Source organism: Brienomyrus brachyistius, unplaced genomic scaffold (genome assembly GCF_023856365.1).
Source record: "Brienomyrus brachyistius isolate T26 unplaced genomic scaffold, BBRACH_0.4 scaffold34, whole genome shotgun sequence".
Taxonomy (NCBI): Eukaryota; Metazoa; Chordata; class Actinopteri; order Osteoglossiformes; family Mormyridae; genus Brienomyrus; species Brienomyrus brachyistius.
The window spans coordinates 2,114,845-2,134,138 of record NW_026042309.1 but is presented as its reverse complement, the minus strand read 5'-3'; the positions used below and the strand labels follow the sequence as shown (position 1 = coordinate 2,134,138).

Below are 19,294 nucleotides of genomic sequence, written 5' to 3'. Positions count from 1 at the left end.
CTGTGTCTTTGTCATCTTTTCAGTGTTGTGTCTGTCTTTGTTTGATAATTTTGAATCGTTGATTTATATCTGAGACTCTCCTAAATGTCAATAAGCAGAGACGGAGGAATGGGAGGAAGGTACGGTTAAGTATAAATGATAAAGTATCAAAATCACAGTGTTGCCTTATTTTGACGCAGAGAAAGTAATTTCAGTGTTACTACCACATATGAGTTAATGGCTGCAAATGTTGGTGTTACAAGTGCTGGTAAATAACGCGGCGTAAGTTTAACTCCAGTGTGTTTCTGAAAAACGCACCGCCTTCTGCCTGCTGTCATTCGGCGAACGTGTAGGAGGCTATTCTGGTAACAGGTAAAGTTGTCATTCACGCGCATTACCTGTTAGTAAGTGTTTTACTATATCACACACCTTACGTCCTTTATAGTTGTAGTCCGGAGCACTCTGTATCCATGCTAACTAGCTAGCTAATGTTAACATGATGCAGTACAGTCTTCCAGCTTGGGGATTCCCACCCCTGTCCGCGGCCAGTATTCCACAGGGGGTTTGCGGAGGTGTTGGTTGCAAATGCAAACGATCCCTTCATGTTCATGTGTTGTGTTCTAATGTGTAAATAAAAGATAACTATCAAATTCAATGTTTATGTCATATTATACTAGATAAGACTAAAATAGTTTGCCCTGCATATGGATGCCATGCAGTCAGAGTATGATCAAGATAGGGTGTGAGTGTGGAAAAAAGACAAATGTAACAGTATTTGAGGGAAGAGTGTGAAGGAGGGAAATGTAGGGAGAAGGAGGTTCCTCGGAGCTCCGAGATGTGTTTGGCTGTAATAAATCTGGAATATAGCTATATGACATAGTTTTTGATAAAACCAGCATTTATTTTTTAGGTTTGTCGAGCTCCGTCAAAACAATTAGAACGAGTCCATTATGTAACTGGAACCCCTCTCACATGTAAACACAGTGACACACTACAGCATTGGTTTGTTGTCTGAGGCTATGATACTGACCACAAACACATTCTCAAATTTCACTGCACCAATCATAGCATATGCAGGCAGAAAAATGATAGCAAAAAACATTCAGCATTAGACTCTAAAACCGTCTGTAATGTCTGTGTTTATCCAGTGGACCATAAATTAAAATAAGCTTTCCTATTTCAGTTTCTTTCAGATGTTATAAAGTAGTAAATAAAGAATCATATTAATTAAACCATGTATTACTGACTATCAGACAACTTCAACAAGTTACCAAATGGATGCAAAATCAAAGATATTCATTTGCGCCTGGCACTAACCATGTACTCCTTCACAGTACTAAGCCATAGAAAGGGCCCCAATGAAACCCCTGCATTCCTGCATCGCAGATACTCTAATCTCAGCATTTATAAGATTATATTTGTACTACCTGCCAATTTTTATATTAGATGAGACTAAAAATTGAGAAATATCTATATGCAGAAGTAGTTTTTCCTGATAAGAAGGATAATATCAAGACTGTCAGCATTTACAAATCGAATTATGACATATCTGAGTAGCCCAGACTGTCCGGAAAATGGCTGACTAATGTACATACAGTGTAATAAGCTGATAATCAAATGGATAGAAAAACGCTCAATAATAGACAGGATTCAAAGGGTAAATAAGGTGCATCATGTGGAAGAGAAGTTAGGTGGCATTGGGGTGCATTGTGAGTTTCATCTGGAAGCTAGAAGGGAACAAACAGGGCTTTGGGGGGGGGGGGGGGGGACTTCTCCAGGGGCTACATCGCTCTACCTTTTTTTAAAATGATTTATTTAAAAAAAAAAAAATCTTTTCTTCTTACACTATAATGGCAGGTTTAGGACTAATACAGTACAGTCATAACCAGTGTCAGGGATTCTATGCATTGCTACACAGAGACAAGTCCAGATATTGAGCCCAAGGCTAAAATTGTGGTTTACTTACAAGTGCACTTTGCTGGGCAGTGGGGGTGTTTGTCCTTCTCTGCTCACATTTTCCCCTCTTATCCTGTCTTCTCCTCCGCAGCCCTTCCTCCTTCTCTCTGTTGCTCCTATATTCCCTCCCCTCCAGTCATCTATGTTCTCCTTCCTCTGCGGTCTCTCCTCTTCTCCCATTCTTCAGTTATACTGTCTTCTCCGCTCTCCCTGTATCCCTCCTGTCTTCTGGTCCTGTCGTCTTTTCTCCAGTCATCCCCTGCTTCTCAGTCATCTCTGCATCTTTTCTCTCATTTGTTTGCTTATTCTTTGATTGTTTGTGTTATTCGTTAACCCACCACCCTATGCTGGATGAGTCTTGATGTTTTTTGAAGTTTTTTTAAAGTTAGGCTTCTTCCTTTGTTTTTGTGCCATATCTTCTGCCCTCTTCTGGTTGCGGCAGTGCATGACACGGGTGGAAAATAGGGTTTTTTACAACACACACATCAAAACCAAAAGGATCAGGAAGGATCAGAATTCCCACTCTCCTTACCAACACCTCGAAAAGCCAGGCCTTGCCGTGCCAAGTACTTAACTTCAGAAGATTTTTCCTCACTTGCTGCTGCTCTTTCCAGCTCATCTGAAGGTTGAATATTAACAGGATTGATCTTCTGAATCCATGTCATCAGTGCTAATCTGTGGCACTGCCTGTCTTTATGTGCACTGAATTTCCCCAGTGCCTTTTCCAGTTTCACATGCCAGTCTTCACAAGAGCTGAATGTGTCTTTCATGCCAGTTTAGACATTTGTGTTACAAATTATTTTGCACAGTAGAAACAAAGAACCCCCCTTAAGACGAGGGGGGGCTGTAAGGGAGCCCAGTGTGATCTTTAAACCATTTCTCCTGAAAGCAGGGTCTCCTGTTTGATAGACGTGACATTTACATTTGGCTGATTTGGTGAAGGTCCAAGCTCCTCCCCCCTCCTCCCTAATACACCTTCATCTTCACCTGCCTGTCTGCTCTCTCTCTCTCTCTCTCTGTCATTGACTCACACTCAGTCTCCCTGATTAAATGCTGTATCTGAAATACACACCACAGGCCAAACTAAGAAGCATATTAAACTAACATCAGGATCAGGCTGCTGTGACGTCATTATTCACTCTTAACCATCAATATTTGCTCCTTTTCTCACTCCCCTCCATGTCGCCTGCATTCTCTGCCGTCAGCAGCCTCTTGCTGTCTCTCCCTCTTCATCTTTACTCTCAGCACAGCAGAGTTTACATGAAAGCAGTTATCAGTAAACAAGTGGTGCTTCTTGGCATGATGCTCAGGAATGGATTTCTAAGGATTTGTTACCTGAATGGGAATGATTAATATATGAAGAACCTTTGACTCACATACTGTATACGTCTATCATCTGACTGGCACTAATTATCTCACTGTCTGTACTTACTTTCCTGCTTTTCTGTGGTTGCCCAAAAACTCACGATTGTCACACTTCCTCTTCATGATGACAAGCTACTCACTGTGAATAAATGCTGACTGTAATAAAACTATTTGCATTTAAATCACACATTAATAACGCAAAATACCTTAAGTAAGCAAGTATAGCTTTCTACAGTAATGGAATATAAAATTAATTAAACCTATTACTGTCTACAAAATAACACATTCAGCACTATATCAGACTTTACATCAGCTTTCTGACCATTATAAATATACCTGAGTGAGCACTGTTGTTAGTTTCTAGGAGAATGTGCAGTTAATAACATTTCCAGGTAATTTAACCAGCGTAACTGCACATGAGGCAATTATTATAATTATAATCGTAGTAGGGGTAGGGGGCGCTATAGAGCGAAAGGGTGACTACGCCACTCTGTAACTGTCGCTAAGACGGTTATTTTATAATCACCTTTTGCTGGTTTGATTTAATATAGAATGGATACTGTGAGGGCGGCATGGTGGTGCAGTGGTTAGCACTGTTGCCTCACACCTCTGGGACCCGGGTTCGAGTCTCCGCCTGGGTCACATGTGTGTGGAGTTTGCATGTTCTCCCCATGTCGTCGTGGGGTTTCCTCCGGGTACTCCGGTTTCCCCCCACAGTCCAAAAACATGCTGAGGCTAATTGGAGTTGCTAAATTGCCCGTAGGTGTGCCTGTGTGAGTGCATGGTGTGTGAGTGTGCCCTGCGATGGGCTGGCCCCCCATCCTGGGTTGTTCCCTGCCTCGTGCCCGTTGTTTCCGGGATAGGCTCCGGACCCCCCGCGACCCAATAGGATAAGCGGTTTGGAAAATGGATGGATGGATGGATGTATACTGTGAAATGTATGCCAGTGCCCTCTGCTGACTATTTAATTGATCCGTGTTAACCCTTGAATACATGGTCATGTGACGGAATAGGGTAGGAGTAAATGCATGCTGGGAGATTCATGGAGTCAACTTGTGGTTTGTCGGCTTGTCACGGCAGGATCTGTAATAACTCCTAAGCATTTGGTCAGAAGGCGCACACGGTAATTTATATTTATTGTATTTACTTGTTGTCTTGTATTGAAAAGTGGAATTGCGGTGATGTATGAGCCGCTGTTTAGCGGTAATATCATGGATCTTTTAGAATGTCTTGTAAGATTAAATGTAATGCAGGAATTTAATAATATGTTTATTTTATAGTTTTTCACGGTGTCTAGAAGAATAAAGACGGAATAAATTTCAACATCTGTCAGGCGTATGTTTTCTGTACCAGATGAAGAACTTTGGGAGCTGTTATATCTTCTATAGTAAAGGTAACCTTACAGTAAATGACGTCTGCTGTCATCTGACGCTATATAGAAAATGTAATTAAATAAGATTAAATTTACCTTCTGCGAGGGGCACCCTAATATAATGATATATATAATAATTATAATATAATATAATTATATAATTATAATAAATATAATATAATTATAATATAATAATACACTGCTGTCTGCCATAAAATAAATAAAAGGGGGAATTGGAATTGCATATGACTATGGAGAGAATGGTTGTCTATGGTGAAAGAGGTGTGGAAATGTTTACTAATTCACATAAGGGACAGCATAAAGGGTTGTTTAATTCAGTATCAGAGGAATTCATATATTTGTGTGATTATGATAATCACACTATTATAACTTGATAGTACATCTCTTGAATTGAACTAATTACAGTGTCATGTATAACACTGCACTTTTTAATACATTGTTTGGCAGAACAGACTGCAAAACTGTAGTCTCAATGGAAAGCTGGATGAAATTCCTAGGGTGGCGTAGTCAGCTGTCCACTGAGTCTACAGTTTTGTAGTTCGGTCTGTCGCAGTCTGGCGCAGTTGGCAGGATCATCGTCCTGAGAGCAGAGACGCGTGTTCAGTGTGAATGACTCTTCAGTTGTTTTTCTATTTTTAATTACCTTTTTATTCCTATCCATGTCTTTTTTTTCCTTTTGTATGCTCATTATTTAGCCAGTACAACTGTTTTTATTGTAGTCGAAAACAACAGTGAGTGCCAGTCACTGGCAAATCCCTTGGTTCCCGGTTCCACTCCATCTGTCCTCTGGTGGTCCCCTTGAGCTGTGGACCCCTTTCCAGTGTTCTGCAGCCTGATCCTCCAGATGCACACGGAAAGCAGGGCTGCCGACTACCATGCATCTGGCATGACTTTCACGCTCTCAGACACTCACGCAAGGAATCTTCCACTATATTATTCCACTATAAGCCTAAATGTAGCTACATCAGAAGCGTTGGTGTAGTTTGCATACCCTACATACCATTTAGAACAGGGGTCACCAACATGGTGCCCACTGGCACCAGGATGCCCCCAAGGACCACCTGAGTCACCCACGGACCTGTTCTAAAAATACCACAACTCACCAGTGGGCAGCGACTAAAATTTAATTTAATCTTGTTGCTATTCTTCTTTAATCACATTTGTATTTATATAGATTTGAAAATGACAATATCCAAAAAAGCATTTAAAACGTGTTTATTCTACATGAAGTTTAGATAAGTTTAGGTAAAGTCTGTTCTGGTAGCCTTTGTATGGCTCAGTACCCGTGAAGTAGCTCTCAGTTTCAAAAAGGTTGCTGACCCTTGATATATAGTATACCCCAATCTTGGGTGATATATCCTAATCAGTAAAATAACAGTCGGCTAAATTCCGCATAGTGATCTCATTAACTGCGTGTTGTTGCTGAAATACATCACACAGACGTCGGGGGAATGTCAAATCATCAGAATATGTAAGATTTATACATTTGGTTAAGTTGAACGCATTTGCTGTTGAATGCAATTCCTATCACATTAACAATTACTGGTTGAAAAATTGCTGTTAGTGTCTTAAATCATACTGCTGTAAAAGTAAAATTTACAACAGAAATCAATATGCTTAGAATATGGGTTAAGATGGAAAATAATTTTTCCATCCCAATCCTAATCATGTTAATGCTAATTTACAGCAGTGTGGATTCTCAGAAAAAAAGGTACTCTGACATAAAGATCAGCAATACAGTGCAAATAACATTTAATTTCACATTTATACAAAAAAAGGACAGGGCATTTCGATGATAAAATCTGTAGTGAACAATAAGTCGCATCAAAACAAAACCTGGAATTCGGTCATGCTACCTTAAGGTTAAACATTACTTTGTGCAAAGTTCCTTGTTCTGAAATAAATACTTTCTGCAATAGCACATCCAACCATATTCACACAGTCTTTATCGTTATTTATTTATGCAGCCGTTTTTTTCTTACTGCCAGCATCTCATAAAAAGAGTCAGTGCTCACAGCAGCAGTGATGCTCTGTATCCACTTGTCCTTCTCCTCAGGGGTTGGCGCCGAGATGCGGTACACCACATGATTGCCCTCTACCAGGCGGCCGTCCGCCTCCGTTTTGCAGGCTTTCATCAGCTGTCTGCTGTTGTTAGGGATGTACAGTTCAAAGCAGTTAGGCTTCCTGAGATCCTTCACCTCACGGATGCTCAGATTCTCCAGCGGAATGATCACCCTGGGTTTCTTATCCGTAGTATGTTTAAAGTAGTAAAGGCAGTTGTCCATGGAAATTGTCGGTTTGCTGCCCTTCAGGGAAACAATCTAAAGGGTGTTACGGGAAAAGTAATCGATGCAAGAGCCAATGATGTTCTCCTGGTGCCTACCCTTGTTTATGTTATCGTTACTGACACAAACAATGATGAACGATAATAAGCATTTATAAGCCATGATGACCGCACCATTAACGTGGAGTTGCACTAACATCTGTTTTTATAGCTAACCAGCAAGTCAACCTCTCACCCTGGTAATGCAACAGCGCCGGTTAAACAATACGTTTACACAGAGTGCTTGTGATCAGTGGCCTATACTACGAATCAGGGTTACTGGCTTATCGAGGTAACTTGACGGATTTAAGGTACCACAGTTTAAATGAACTTCATATTTGTTCATCGGGATGTCTGAATCGGTGCTGATCAGTACTACGATGCCAGTTATGCAATGTAGTTTTGATAAAACTTTTCTGTCATTTAACATAAGAGGAAAAAAATAATTATACTGTAGTCAAATTGGCTGATATAAAATCGTTTAAAACTGTGACAAATTTTGCCTTTTTTTACAGTGTATACTTCCAGTCACAAGGTAGCAGATACGGATTTCTGAAATAGCAAAGGTAAAGGTCAATGATTAATATCCCTCATCTCTTTTAAAACTATAGGTAAGATGCTGTTTTGATATCCTGTCTAGGGTTGGAGTGTAACAGTATTCACGGGAAAGGGGAATGGGATAAAGGGACAAACGGGGTGAGGGCAAGAAGGGAACACCAGTGGACAAAGGGATATTTTTTGTATTTTCATTTTTTTTCATGTATAATACTGACACTGAACAAATAACCCGGTGCAAAAGACTTTGGGAGTGACCACAGCCAAAATAACAAACAAAATCCCCAACTATCAAGTGCGACCCACAGCTAATCTCACCTAAGTGCAAAAGAAAAGGAAACCAAAAGACAAACACTCCACCTCACTCCCTGACCAAATAAACAGAGTCCAACACACACTTGCAAAACAAAATAGCTAGGGGTGCAACGGATCGCGGTTGATCCGTGATCCGTACGGATTACAACCCACGGTTCGGAACGCACGTGATCCGCGGATTAACTCGTTTTTTAAACTTTTAGATAAATAAAAAAAAAATAACCGCAGATAAAACAGTGTTTTCTGCTGATATTGCTTAAATAATAAATAATTAATTACACAGAAGTCGTGTTTACGTCAGCGGAACATGTGACTCAGTCAACAACGATGGCTAGCGGCGGAACAGAGGAACTCGAAAAGCCTCCCGCGTCATTCAAATCTTTTGTATGGGAGCATTTTGGCTTTCCTGTAAAATATAATGATGACGGAAGAAGGGTGGTGGACAAAACAGTTACATTGTGTAGACACTGTGGCACGAGAAAGCCGTATGAAAGTGGCAATACATCGAGTATGGCCACGCATCTGAAGCGACATCACCCCGGTGTGCAGACAGGATGCAAACCGAAGCAACCACAGCAACAGCTGCTCACCGCTGCATTTAAGCAGCACTTTGCACCAGAATCAGAGCGGGCTAAAGCTATTACCAAATCTATCGGGATGTTTATCGCGGCAGACATGAGGCCATACTCTGTTGTTGAAAACAAGGGTTTTAAAAACCTCCTAAAAGTGCTTGAGCCACAGTACGAAATACCCTCGCGCACACATTTCAGCATGAAGGTCATGCCTGAACTTTACGAACAGGAAAAAAGCAAAATCGTCGCAGACTTATCAGATGCATCCTCTATTTCGTTCACCACAGACGGGTGGACATCAAGGGCTACCGAAAGCTACGTGACTGTGACTGCCCATTATATAACAGCGGGATGGGAGATGCAAAGTCCGGTGCTACAGACACGCCCCCTCTATGAGACTCACACAAGAACAAATCTAGCGCAAATCCTGATAGAAGCAGTAGCTGAGTGGAAGTTAAAGAGACACAATGCATGTAGCAATATCCCAGTCACCACAGATAATGCCAGAAACCAAGTAAATGCAGTGACAGAAGCTGGACTAGGGCCACAGATATCTTGCTTTGCACATGTGATAAATTTAGCATGCCAAAGAGGAATCTCAGTTAACCAGATGGATCGCCTTCTTGGGAGGATTAGGAAGGTGGTTTCTTTTTTCCACAGAAGTACAACAGCAGCTCATGTCCTTAAAACAAAGCAAGAAATGCTACAGCTACCAGCCCACAAGCTCATACACGACGTCACTACAAGATGGAATTCCACATATGACATGTTGGAGCGCTATCTTGAGCAGCAGGCAGCAGTATACTCTGCACTGACAGAAAAGACACTGAAAAAAAATATCAGAGACATTGTCACCTTGTCTGATGATGATGTGAAAGTAGCAGAGGAGGTCCTTCAGCTCCTCAAACCTCTCAAAACAGTCACAACCCTATTGAGTACTGAAAATGCACCATCTGTGTCCATGATCCTACCTCTGAAAACCAGAATTATACAATCCATGTGTGCAAATGAGGAAGACACCAGCATTACCAGAGATGTTAAGGCTGCCATAAGAGGGGACCTGATTTCCAGATACACCAACCCCCCTGAAATACAAGATTATCTTCACAGATCTACTGCACTTGATCCAAGGTTCAAGTCCCTGACTCACATAGAACCAGCCCTACGCGAGAAGACATACACTGATCTCACAACTGAGATTGTGGCTACTGAAGAGGTAAAAAATAATACAGTTATTCATATTATTTAATATTAATATAATTAAGTTATAAAATATTTTAACTATTATTTATGTGAATATTTGATCTTAATTTTGAAAATTACCAGCATATGTTATTGATTGCCTATGAAATATATAACAAGAAATATAGTTAAATAACTCAGTAATTTTTTCTGCAGGGTCAAGCCACAGAGCCAACACCCTCTGAAGAAGACACAGGGCCAAATGCATCTCCTCCACAAAAGAAGTCTGCCATAGAAGAGCTTTTTGGGGATACATTTGTGAAAGAGTCAGACACAGAGAAAACTTTTTACAACACAATCAAAGAGGAGGTAGCGTCATACAGGGCAGCAAGCAGTTTGCCAGTGGATGGTGGTAATCCGCTGGCGTGGTGGAAACACAATGAGTGTAAATACCCTCACATTGCAAAAATGGCAAGACACTACCTTGCTGTGCCTGGCACTTCAGTTCCTAGTGAGAGGGTATTCTCCACAGCAGGTGACATAGTGACAGCTAAGAGGTCTACTCTCTCCCCAGAGAATGTAGACATCCTCATCTTTTTGAAAAAAAATTTGTCATTATAAGGTTTGGCCTGTTTTCAGTTCTCAGGTTGTTTTTCAATTGTTGCATTGAAGTATTCAAGTATTGAGAATTTTATTTAAAAATTGTATTTATTCAGCTTTTTCAGTTATTTCTTGGTTTTATTTTTGTAATTTATTTTAGTTATTTTTGATAAAACCAAAAGTTCCTTGCCATACTGTTCTTGTAATAAATGAGAAGCAAATTACATTTGACTCCTCCCCTTTTTGCTGATCCGAAAATTGATCCGATCCGTGACTCAAAATCCGTGATATGATCCGAACCGTTAGTTTTGTGATCCGTTGCACCACTAAAAATAGCAGTCACTCCCTATGCAGCAATACAATCACACATACATAACATACACACAAGTCAAAGCAACAAGGGGGCTAGTGAAGACGTAAACCAAAGAAAACCAAGCGGGGAGACAGCAAGCCAAACTGAGGTCGCGGGGGGGACCGGAGCCTGTCCTTGGAACAACAGGCGTAGGCAGGAACCAACCCTGGGCAGGAGTCAACACTCTGCAGGGCGCAAACACTCACAACTCAGATTTGCCAATTAACCTACCCTGCGCACTTTTGGACTGTGGGAGGAAACCGGAGCCCCTGCTGGAAGTCTTTCCCCATTCACCAGATTATATTGCCAGAAGACTGAAAATTAGATATCAAATACTAGAGTGACATAAAAACAAAAAACAAGTTTGCTTGTAATGAGACGCAAAACAGAAGATTATCTCTTTTTATATTTTGAGAAAACATTTTAATATTTATCCAACCGGTCAAATGGTTTAATACTTCATACAGCAGCATTTCTAAACTCATTCCTCAGCCCACCAGACAGCTCCACGTTTTTGCTCTGTCCCAGATCCCTGCATGCATGAACCAAACAGTCACCTTTTACTGCTGTGCTGAGAGCTTGGACAGAGCAAAACTGTGGATCTTTGCAGTGGGGTCCAAGGACTGGGTTGAGAAACCCTGGCATAGAGGAGACTGCAGTGAGAGCCAAGAAAAAAAGAGATTAGAGAGGAAGGTAAAATGCTTCCATTAGCATGGCAAATAAGCTGCAAGTACAGACCCTGTGCTTCCATTACAAACAAAAAGCCTGTATGACCCTCCTAAACACACAAGTCAGATTAACTTAACCAGGGGAAATAAGCATTAAACTTGGCAAAGACTAGACTATGAAAAGGGAAGGTGAACATCATACTTACACGAACTTCTGCTAAAGCAAATGGAAAAACCCCTTTTAACTGAATCAAGTTACTTTAAAAAATTAATAATTCAAAAATAAATCAATAAAAATTAAGAAAAACACAATCATGCTTTGAACTAATACTGCAGTCAGTCCTAAATGTTCCCATGACATTCTTTTCGTCACGACGCACACTCGGTACATACTGGTTAAAAACCATTTATAATCCTTCATGTATCAGTCTATGATGGAGCACCCCAACCTGGGCCGCCCATCCAACATGGCAGATTTCTGCCCCCTGGCCCCGGAGACTAGCAGACTAACCTCAGGAAACAGGGAACCAGGGGGACATGGGCCGCTGACTGTATGGGCGACCAGAATGAGGTGAAGCAGAAGGTAGACTCCACAGCAGAGGACCGAGGAATGTAGAGCAAAACCAGGGAACCTGAAGTGGCAAGAACACAAACCAGGACAGACATATAAAACCCAAGCAAACGCATCAGTGGCACAGCCCACCAGCTTGTGAAAGATGGCTACCTGGCATCATGAATCCCTTAATCAAAAACCTTTGTGATGGCAACTTTGCCACCCAGGACTGATCCCTTCTAAAGACCTCAAGTTTCAATGCAAGGTTTCCGAAATGTTTTGAAACATTAGTCCATGTGACTGCTGTGGTATTGTTCCAGGCAGGGAAAACAACTTAGGAGAAAATTTCCGTGCATGTTGGGTGTTTGTGGTACTGTTGGGCTGAGGGGGTAATTGAGTGACTATTAACCTTTGAAATCCAATTATATTATTTAAACAGGTTAGTAGTTAGACAGTGTGATTTAGATGAGGATAAGGATGTTTTATTGTCATTACAAAACGTGTTCTACATGAAGGGAACAAAATGAGGCACTCAGATCCGGTGTATTAGCAATAATAAAATAGAAATAAAATCGAAAGAACAATACAATGAATAATATGGTAACAATTAAAATAAAATATAATAAAGACATTAAGATAGATTCCATTAGGAGAATTTAACCATGGATGTAAAGTGAGCAGGTGTGAGTGTAGCAGAGATTACTGAGGTCTGTGTGTAATAAAGTATATGTGACACTGGCTGAGGAAGCAGCAACGTGTGTGTGTGCAAAGTCACAGTAATAACCTGCAGCACTGAAGGATCTATTGCAGCGAAGCCCTGACATGTAACACTGGTGATGAATAGCAGTGTTAGATATAGGTATAGTGAGGTACTTATAATTATAGTAGGTGTAGGATCAAGGCCTGGATTAGATTTAGTTAGAAACATACAGGGCAAATCTAGATAACACATACACACACAGATTACATATAATTATAAATTTAGGGGCAGTGTGTAGCTCAGTGTGCTAAGCCTGTGATCAGAAAATAGCCCACTTTAGCCCAGCCTGGGCACATCTGTGGGTCCTTCAGCAAGGCCTGCTGATTCTCCACAGCTATATATATTCAGCACTGACCTTTTTCCATTCAGTGGTTGTTAAAATAACTTTGTGTAGCCTAGTAATGGTGTAGTGTAATATTCTTTGGTTTGTAATATAAGGGATTAAATAATATCTTCTAAGTGAGATACAGGCCCTCCACATTTTCAGTGAAAGGAGGCCAGACAGCATGAAAGCTCTTCCTACATTTGCCTCTGCTGTATCTCAGATTTTCAAAAGGTAACATAGAAAACACATCCTTAACCTATTGTCTGAAGGCAGGGGGTCTGGAGGACTTCCACTGTGTGAGAGTTGTTCTTCCACCCAGCAGAGAGGAGAAGGCTGTGGCTCTGGCCTGTGAGGCGGTGTATTGTTTTTCTGCGGGGAGATGTGAGCATCGGGTGAGACTCGACTCAAATGCAGCCACTTTGAGACAGACGTGGACTTTAAGGAAACACAGACTACACATGGAACAGCAATGACTGAGCTGGGGAACGCAGTGAGGGCAGACATATTTATACACAGCACACTAATCAGCGACAAAACAGGTGTACAGGGTTAGGATGGAGAACTATAATGGGATACAGGAGAATTAGGAAGGTTACAAAGGGCCAGCAGCGACCCCTGCTGGCATGAGTGGGAGGAGACATGAAAAAATAAGAGATTACAGATCATGACAGGAGCACCAAGCACAGCAACAGTGGGGTCATGCTCAATTATCACACCACATATATTAGAAAACATTATGAAAATCTGTTCCCAAAAATTGTTCAAACATCAGCATGACCGAAACATATGACTGGTTGTACCTAGGCTACACTGGCACTGACAGCAGAGTGTAACAAATTACCAGCTACGACATATATCTGATGATTCAGAAGAAAGACAAGTTGAAGAAACAAAGTGGTTAATTGACTATTGTATAATAATCAAATCACTTCATAATCATGTAATACATAATATGTCACGATGGGAAGAGGGACAATCCAAGGGCAGCCTTGTGGGTTTTATTGCTGAACCAAAAGACATGAATAGAACCCAAGAGGAGGAGGAGAGCACAAATAGGAGGGAGGGAGGAAGGAATAAGCAGGAGGAGTCGGGGAGAACCTACTAACACGGGGAGCAGAGAGGGGTCCTCCTCCTTTTTGGGTGAAACTAATTGCTTGTGACATGGTAAGAAGCAACTTCTTTCTTGAGAGAATTTCTTTAAAGGGCAAGACAACCAAAGCTGTAAATCTAACAGGAAAAAATAGCCTTTGTAGAATTCTATGTGAAGACCCTCTGGGCCAGGCGCCCTGCCGCTCTGCATTGTTTTCTTTGCATGTACAACTTTGTACTCCATAATTTAAATATTTTATCACGAAGCCTGAAGAGCAATATAAACTATATCTTGCTTTAAGTAAATTGTCTCATCCATTATTAGATTTAAACACAGTCATAATCCACAGCAAACTGCACTTACAGCCTTCATCCTGCTCTTCAGTCTTTGACGTGCTGCATCTAAATGGGGACTCGTCAAAAAGCCAAGTGGAGCTGTCATGAATGAAGGCCTTGTTCAAGCTTCCCCAGCCTGACAGCAGGTTAGTCTCTCATTTGACTAAAGTATATTTAACTTCTACAGAACTTTGCAGGCTCATCTAGGATGGAGAATTTCTGCTGCTGAGCGCCTTAGAAGAGATTCTCAGAGGGAGATACGAGTCCTAGGTGACTGCTGGGTACATATTCAAGACAGAGTTAGGACCGACTTCAATAATTCTGCACTGTCTCCCAGATTAGAGGAAAAAATTGTATTTTACTGAAAATTTCATTTATGGAATTTTACCTTAGACTTGGTCAACAGCCATGTGGATAAATTTCAGAACTACAGACGGTCTGTGGGTTGGGGGGGACAGGCAGGTTGGCAGGTGGGGGCACACTGAATGCTCCTAGGGGTGTGGTGGGTGTGCTTATATGATTTACAGGAGCCGAGGCTAACAAAGGCACTAAACTGCACAAACAGCCTCATGTACGAAGTTTTACATGAAAAGGGGCCATGGGCTTGTTGGCACTATGTTTCTTAGCAGACTGACTAATACAGCCAACTGGACCCGTCTACCTCTTCAAAAACATCCATGCAGAGTTTCCTGCCTGTTTCTGACAGCTTTCACTGTATTTCTTTTTTGCTCCAGTATCTTGACCTTTACAATCTGGAGGATTGCTACCCTCCAACTAGCTGTTTTGGGTCAAAATGGCCCCATCTGCGTTAATTTGCATCATTAATTACAGCATAAATCGATACATTCCAGATGAATTTTTAAGGTAATTTCAACAAAAGCCTGTAAAATTGTTAGTTCTGTTAGGCAGAACTGAAAATATGATGTTAAATGTATCACAGTGCAATTGTATTAAAAATAAATCAATGACTTTGCATGACTATTTTTGCACGACAGATTTAAATTTCATGTTTATAGTTCAATTTTATGTTGTATAAACAAAATAATTTTTAATACAGTGCATTTTTTTATTAATTCAACAGCACCCATGTTCAATCCACTTAAGTTTGGAAGGTGTATTGGAAGGTAACGCAGATCTTTCATAAGTGGGCATCCAGAGATATCGTCCCCCCTCCAAGCACCCCTTTTCTCCACTAGTTCTGTATGGAGCTCGACAGAAGGAATGGAGAGGTAGAGAAAGGGGTTAGTCTCACACATAATGTAATGCAAAATAAAGAGTAAATACAAGTGCCATGAAGCAGAATTGAGCTCCAGCAGGCCTCGACTAACAGTAAAGGAATAGTAAGGCAGACATGCTAACAAAACAGCTTTACATTCCCAATTCCAAACCATTAATGGGCAACCTTAGAGTGACGATGGCTAAAAAAACCTTCGCTATAAGCAGGAATGAAACATTGTGAAAAGCCAAGACTCCACGTGAACATGTTCTCCCCTTGCAGAGTCAGATCACGCATTTGAAGTGTTCCCAAGTGTTTGTGTGTTTTAGGTTCCTGTTAGTGAGGGGTCCTTTGCCGTTCTGTCTGACATCCAACAGAAAGTCCACTGTGTCTCTGCAACTTAAGCTGAGTCAGTGTAAGTGTGTGGCTCAGTAGCTCAAGTATTTGGGCTTGTAATCCAAAGTTTGCTGGTTTAAATCCAGCTTCAGATGGATAACTGTATGTTTATGGGCCATTGAGTTATGAAAAATAATCAATGTAGTGAATCACTATATTCTCAAATCACTTGTACTTTTATGAACAACACCATTTATTAAAGAAACAAATCTGCATTGGCAGAATGAAGAATTAAAAATGAAAATAAACTATCATTTAAGATACTGTGGAAAACTGAATATACAATATTTGTAAATTGAAGGAAGAGTCCATTAACTTAAAACCGTTTTTTGGTGGATTCTTTTTTTTTTACAGTGTATGACGCGCTTGAATTCACTGAGCTCAAGTGTATGTGAAAATTAATATATTTACATCTAGTATGTTTCATGGCTTCACTGTATTTCCCTGTGCAATGATCAGTTTCATCTAACTGGTGATGTTAAAGGCAGAGCTGAAATTTTGTTTAGTCATGACCTCAAAATTTAATTGAGTAGGTATTCTGTACAACCAGACGGAACTGCTGGTTGGGCTGGTCATCACCTGCTTTTTCTAAGTGAGGTCAAAATGTAAAGTTTCAAATTGCACAATATATATTAATCTGTTTTTAATGTTTTTACAAAATATTTTTTATGTGTTTGCATCTTATATTTTGTATAATGTGCTTGTACATTTGATTCTTCCTTGATTTCGGTGTAATGAAGTGTAACTAGTGAAAAAGAGAGAAGCTTTTGGGAAGCATTATTGAGCTGATTGTCCAGAGTCACTTGGGTGACAATTAAGGTCAATATAAATCACCTATTACCCACTGTAACCCTTTGTATTCCCCCCGCACACTCTGTTAACAAAATAAGAGGGTTGAAGTTAAATCAGGTTAAAAAGGTAAATTTGATCCTCCCCCTATCGCGGAAGATGCGTTCCAGACCCATCAGCGATAGGTGAAAATCCACGATACAGAAGTTTTTTTGAAGTTTAAGCCTTAAAATACCCCTCCCACATGCTTTAAACACATGTAAACTCATTAAAACAACACATATATCTGTATGTCGGGTTGAGGATATGAGTGACATAATAATAATAATAATAATAAAAATGAAATAATAATATGTAATATATATATATATACACACACACAACTTTCTCTCTATATATGTAATGGAATATATAAAAATAAAAACATATATGGCTCTTACATATTCTTTTCATCCTTCTTCATGTAGCATACTGTTGATTCATTCAAGCCATAATGGCGAACGCCGTCCGCATAACGCTTTCCTTCCCGAAGCACATCCAGAAGTTTTACCTTCTCCTGAATGGTCAACGTCTTCCATCGTAGGGCTTAGAACAAAACGAAAACAATCGGACCACAAACAATGTACGGGATACGCAGAGAATCGTGAGGCGTCGGAGAAAAATCTGTGATTTAGTGGGGGAATCGCTGTAATTTGAAATCTGCCAATCCTGGTTTTCAGCACCATGGACAGAAACCTGTCATTTATAGGGACCTATTATGCCCATTTTCACTGTTCATAATTGGATTTTTATGGTCTGCTAGAATAGATTCACCCTTTTAATAGATGATATCCTAGAATCCAATATATTATTGCAGGGCTGTTTTCATTTGATATTAACCAAACGTGATATATTTAGTTTTACTTTTGATATCTCATCCTTTTCCCCTTATCTGATAAGAGCCGCTGTCCGCTGAGACAAGCTGGTGTGTTTTTACTACTCATTGAAAAGTGGGTGGTGCGGACATTGTGTATTACATCACACTCTGAGACAGTCACTGACTGGTGGGCTCTGAGGGGGCGGTGTGACCTGAAAATCATCTATCAATCAACCCAGGATGGGGGGACAGGCAAGTGTAAGGCAACAGTGCTAACCACTGCACCGCTCCTGAAAATCATGAACCATTTTAAATGTTGAAGTATTTTTGAAATATTTATTAAATTTAAATATTTATTAAATCAAAACATTGAGCAGTATACATGATATAGCGACTCATTAATGAATAAGCAATATAATAAGATTCAATTTTGCTTTCACTACTTAAAGCGCCAGAACAACGCATTTGAAAAAATCAACAGCTATATCTCTTACCAGAAATCAGGAACAGGTTAAGAAAATCCACAGACTTCGTCGCGAGCAGTTTAATATACGATCTATTTCCTTCTACCCAACTCCACACATCAATAATATCACTGCGCAGCAGATATCGCCAGGGAGCTCGTGCTTGTGTCTAATGCGCAGAGATAGGAGTAGTGTACTTCGATAGAAGCACGACATTTCTACAGCTAATATTTCCAAACCTGAACAACTCCCAGCACAACTTTGATGGATAGATAGCATTAAGGCCCCTCTAAAATATCTTTTTATAGTTTTGGGGTGAACCTCCCATTTAAACGAAGTACATCGTGGTGCTCATGAATTTGAAAGCCTAGATGCCTCATCTCGCTTTTCCACAACGTGTCAGCAGCGCCACCATCTTGGAGCGGTAATTAGGCATAAACAAGCAACATGTCAGGGTGTAGATGGAAAGATCTTTTGGCCATAACTTCTTTACTAATTAACGCATTTATATCTTACAATTATGTAGAATAAATAAACAAGCCCACCACTCCCAATTTATGTAGTACTCCTGATAGTACTCTCAACGAAAACTAATCAGGCTAGTAAACATTTTATGTATTTTATTTGACCGTACCGCAGATTTTTTTACCTGTGAAATGTGGTTCCCTGTTTTCTAGTTTTAACATTCCTCATGTTGTTGCAGTTTCGAAAATAGTCGGTTCACTAAGAGATATCACTCCTCTATTTCACAATTGCCGCGCCAATATGGCGTATCGCCCAACGAGGCATCCAGGCTTTCAAATCTATGGCGATGCTGCCTACGCTACTACTCGTCACATGACACAGGAGCTACCGAATACCCGCCAATCGGGAGCCGGCTAGATCAACCACGCCCACCCGTCACATAGAGAAGAGTGAGGCGAAAGAAGCCAATCAGTTTAAAAATGTCACCATTAACGCGGTATTTAGTAGTCCGGAGATATTTTACTTTAAGCAAGGCACAAAATAAAGTTGTAGTATTTGTAATAAAATTTGAAGATTAGCCATCCCCAAGGAGCTGACAGGAAAGCCAGGTACAGGTTTAGTCCTCCTTAATCAGCTTGTCGGTTACTAAATGTCGGCAAATAAGGTTGCCTTTTCCTATGATGTTTTTTTTCAGTTAAATTGACATTAAACAAAGTAATCTGAGACCTGAGATATAACATTGGCAACTATGGTCATTTTTTACAATCATGGATATTTTAACATTG

At 40.4% G+C, this 19,294-nt stretch overlaps 1 protein-coding gene and 1 long non-coding RNA gene across 2 annotated transcripts in view; one reads left to right on the top strand and one right to left on the bottom strand.

Moving 5' to 3' along the window:
• Nucleotides 1-19,294, top strand: part of LOC125721617 (NACHT, LRR and PYD domains-containing protein 12-like) — a 566,129-nt gene that overhangs the window by 508,190 nt on the left and 38,645 nt on the right. The gene's annotated exons all lie outside the window — the stretch shown is intronic.
• On the bottom strand, nt 13,152-18,816 carry LOC125721630 (uncharacterized). Its single transcript, XR_007385864.1, has 3 exons — nt 18,694-18,816; nt 17,165-17,309; nt 13,152-13,267 (listed from the first exon to the last, which is right to left on the bottom strand). It is a non-coding gene; the product is annotated as an uncharacterized LOC125721630 (long non-coding RNA).